The sequence below is a fragment of the Vombatus ursinus genome, unplaced genomic scaffold (assembly GCF_900497805.2).
Source record: "Vombatus ursinus unplaced genomic scaffold, bare-nosed wombat genome assembly UNPS02014784.1, whole genome shotgun sequence".
NCBI lineage: Eukaryota > Metazoa > Chordata > Mammalia > Diprotodontia > Vombatidae > Vombatus > Vombatus ursinus.
The window spans coordinates 31994013-31998895 of NW_020954562.1; the positions used below are offsets into that span (position 1 = coordinate 31994013).

The 4883-nt window shown below is 39.0% G+C and overlaps 1 pseudogene; it reads left to right on the top strand.

The window, feature by feature from the left end:
• The first annotated feature begins 593 nt into the window (after positions 1–593).
• Positions 594–4210, top strand: LOC114046613 (annotated as a pseudogene).
• The last annotated feature ends 673 nt before the right edge of the window (positions 4211–4883 follow it).

The following is a 4883-nucleotide window of genomic DNA, read 5'->3' on the forward strand; positions in this document are numbered from 1 at the left end:
AAAGCTAACATTTCTAGTACCACATTGAATAACAATGGTAATAATGGACATCCTTGTTTCACTCCCTGTGAAACTCCAATTACTTATTGGAAATGTTTCTAGCCTATCAACCTCTTCAATTTTTAAAATAAAATATTGCCTGAGTGTCTGTGAGTTAGTCACTTAACCTTCCGGGCTGCAAACTTCTCAGCTGTCAAGTAAGGGAATAGGAGTAGGTGATTCCTAAACACACTACAAGCTATCAAGTTCTATGATTCTATTTCAATCACAGCTTTGAAACATTATCCATGACTACACTTTCAAGAATGTAAGAGAATGTGCCTGTCCGCCTCTCACCAGGAGGTGGTGGTGGTAGAGGAGGCGCCTCTGCAGCCACTGCTAACACCACCAACCTCCATGGGGTTTGAGACCACCAACCAAGCCATGCAAAGGACAGAGGAGATGTGTTTGTCACTGACCCCTGTCACCACCATCACCCCGGGCCTCCCTCGTGCAGCCACTAGGGACCCGACCAGGGCCTTCATCGGACGTAACACTACACAGCGAAATAATGGTCTGCTAGACTGCTAAACAAGCATTTTTTTGTTTCCACAATGTCTGTGCAGGCTGCTCAGTGGACAGAATTCCTGTCCTGTCTAATCTGCTATAATGAATTTGACGAGAATGTGCACAAGCCCATCAGTTTAGGTTGTTCACACACTTTCTGCAAGACCTACTTAAATAAACTTCACCAAAAAGCATTCCCTTTTGACCAGACTGCCAACAGTACAGACATTGATGTGCTTCCTGTGAACTTTGCACTTCTCCAATTAGTTATAGCCCAGGTACCAGATCATCAAACAGTAAAAAAAGTAATCTAGGAGAGAATAAGCACTATGAGGCTACAAAGAAGTGTGTTGAGGATTTGGCACTCTACTTAAAATCACTAAGTGGAGGAAGGGGTGCTGCTAGTTTGAATCAGAGTTCACTAAGCCTTCCAATGCAAATGAAACTGGTGATTTGCAAACTGCCAACTTGTGGAAGAAGGTCATGTAAGAGCCATGCAAACAGCATAATCACTTGGGGAAAGAACTGTTAACAAATGATTTTACAACACCAGAACCCTCAGCTGTTGTCTGGCAATCTATGGGCTGCCATCAGGCCTCGGGGATGCCAGTTCTTAGGACCAACTATGCAAGAAGAGGCCTTAAAGTTGGTATTGCTGCCCCTGGAATATGGTTCTGCCCTCTCAAGGAAAGTTTTGGTACTTTTTGTTGTCCAAAGACTGGATCCAAGATTTCCTCATGCATCAAAAACAAGTGTTGGTCATGTTGTATAGCTACTGTATCATGCTTTTTGTTTTAAGGTCACAAAAATGGATGGAGACTCTTCTCTGACACAGTTAAAGGAAGAATTTAGAAGTTATGAGGCTTTGTGGAGGGAACATGATGCCCAGATAGTTCATATTGCTATGGAAGCTATGGAAGCCTGGTTTCATATATGACTAGAACAGTGGTCTTCACTTCTCTATGATGATTTGGCAAATAAATCACATATGCAGTCCATCATTATTAAGCTTCAGTCTCCAGAATCCTTTGCAAAAAGTATCCAGAAGTTGACAATCATTTTGCAGTGTACAAGTGATCCAACAAACCTAAACTGATTGAGGCATCATTTGGAGCTTCTTGCAAACATATATCCTAATCCATATGCTGTCTCACCAACTTGTGAGCAGCTAGAAAGTGCAATGGTTGCTGTCAAGACTGTAGTGCATGAACTTGTGGACTTTATTCAGAACTATAGTCATAAAGGCCATGAGACAACAGCCACAGGCAAATAGAAAATATAAAACTAGTATGTGCCAGGATCTGTGACAGCAGGGGAAGGGGGGCGGTGCTCATGAAGAACAAATTGTACATTTGCTCATTCTCAGGAAAAGCTTGGAAAAGATAATTTTTCCTCTGAGGATTGCTTTGGCTGCATCCCAAAAATTCTGGTATCATTTAAGGAACAAAAAGATCACAGCAACTGTAAGAACATTACCTCTCCTAAATAAGTTGGCATAAACAACACTGTCAGAACCACAGTTGGAAATATCATTTCTGTCATAGGAAGCACTAAAACAACTGGAAAACTTGTACCAAGTACCAACAGAATTTCAAGTGCAGAAAGCAGTATTTTCTAGCTAATCCCCAGTGGTGCTAACACTGCATTAAGAGTTCTGGAGCATATGAAGAAAGTAAGGAAGATTGGCTCCAGTTGTCAGAATATCTCTGGGGCTTCTACAGAATCTGTAACTGAAAATTAAATTGGTTCTCCACTCAAGACTCCTGTTAAATAATGTAGCAGTTACCTCAGCTGGGCCTCTTACTATTGGAACAGAGCTGAATTCTTTGCCTCTGAAATCCTGCTCATTTGTAACCGGAGTATCTGTATTTCCTCAGCCTTCTGAAAACATTCAGTATTTTCTAGATCCAAGGACCCAGATGTCCTTTGAAGTTCCACAGTATCCATAGACAGGACACTACCCACTACTTCCAATCAGCTATATCCAGCTGGTATGGCTCCCTGTGTTCCTTATTTTGTGAGATCCAATAACATTCCAGAATCTTCCCTCCTATCTGCTTATGTGCCATATGCTGATCATTACAGTACATTTCCCCCTCGAGATTGAGTGAATTCTTCTCCTTACCAGTCTCTTCCTTTGCAGCTGTTTGGATCAGTTCCCCCAGTACCTTCTGGAATATATGCTTCTGTGTATGATAGCTGGCACATCTGGCATCCACCAACAAACCAACGAGATAACATTATTAGGAACAATTCTTTACCTCCAATGGATGTGATGCATTCATCTGTCTATCAGACTTCTTTGCGAGAAAGATATTCCCTGGATGATTATTATCCAATGCCTTGTCAGTCACCAAATGAGCCAAGGTCAATTGTAACTTTACTGACGGAACCTTGTGGTCATTTGAACATCAGTTATGATGATCAGTTAAGATGAAAACCAAAACTGTGGGTGCAATATCACACCCAAAAAGCACCCCTTATTTCTTCAACTGTTTCTATGGCAACACTGTCACTGATACCGCCTTCTCCTCTGTTTGGTGTAGATTTTCATACCAAGTTCTCCGAGAATGTGACATACTTGGTACAAAATCTGAGAAAGATCATCTTTCCCATTATTCACCCTGGTCCTGTGGCACCATAGGCTCTTATATAAATGCCATTGATTCAGAGGCCAAGGATGTAATTGCTAATTCAAATGCTGTGTTAATAGATCTGGACAGTAGAGCTGTTAAGAGAAGAGTACATTTATTTGAAATTCAGAGAAGGGCGAAAGAAGATCTTATAATTCTTTTCAGTGATGGACCCATTATCTCCAAATAGGGTGCAATTTCCAGACCTTCCTGGACAAGTTACCATACCACAAATCCCACATAGGCCACTACTTCCCAGGAAAGTGCTACTAAACCCATCAGTATATCAGATTATGTCCACTATGTTAATGCTGTTTATTCAAGGTGGAGTTCATATGACTCTAATTCTACTTCTTCAGCACACTACATAGAACAGGATAGATATATTGTTACTGATTTATCCAGTCATAGAAGGCATTCCAGTACTGGAGATCTTCTAAGCATTGAACTTCAGCAGGCAAAGAGTAACTCATTGTTGCTTCAGAGGGACACCAATGTACTAGACATGCAACAGAAATGGAATTCTTTAGATGAAGTCAGTCACCTTACCTTAAATCTCCTAAGCAAGGAAATGGAATTAGAAATGGAGAGAGTGATTATACAGAAGATACAGTAGATACTAAGCCCAATAGAGATATTAAATTAAAATTTTCAGCACTTGACACTGATGAACCTGATGGACAAGATGAATAAATGGAAAAGATTCTGGACATACAACTTGGTATCTCACCTCAAAATGATCAGCTACTGAACGGGACTACAATGGAAAATGGCCACCCATTAAAGCAACACCCAAAGGAACCCGTGGAGCCCAAGAGACAAAGTTTAGGTGAAGACCATGTGATTCTGAAGGAACAAAAAGTAGTCCTGCTGGTAACTTCTTGCTAACATCTATTATCAATTCAGGTTACCTGTCAGTCACCATATCTGTCAGTGTCAACAATCTCATCTTGAAAATGGCTTATATTATGTCTGAGGATAAAAATGACTTTTTAAAGCCTGTTTCAAGTGGAAAGATGGTTAACAGCTGATAGAAGGTCCATCTTTGAAATTTGTGACTACACGATGAAAGCATTTGTATATATGTATATATATTTAAATATGTGTATATATAATATACATCATAATATATATACACACATATACATATATATTTCTATACACACATATATAATTATATATTACATAATGTATATTTTAAAAAAACTAATACTGAGGGCATCCATTTCTTGCAGACTTTTTGATTCTTTGAGCCCTCTCACATTAGCAATCTGAAAAAAAAATAGGAATTTACTTTATTAGGATAACAAGTTCACTTTCCAGAAATGATTGGAATTTGGACATTTTACTTAAGCTTAAATCAGCTTTTTATGAGTTTGAAGCAATCTGGTGCAGTAACTGATCCATTCCTTTTTTAAATGACTTCTATAAAAAATAACTGAGTTATTAAAGTAGCAGGATCCTACAATGATACATTTAGTGAAAGTCAACATAACTAATGTATTTGTCTCTTTTTTGTTTCACTGAGAGAGTTTCCTATCTTCTCACTGCAGCTGCTTTACTTATCTTTTGTTATGAAACTTTGCATGGAATTTTTGTGTTTTTTTTTTCTTTTTGAAGAGTGAAGATATCTTACCTTAGATTTTTACAGGGTTAAAACACTAGCTTTGCTTTAGTGCATAATGTGTAGGAGTGTGGTATAGT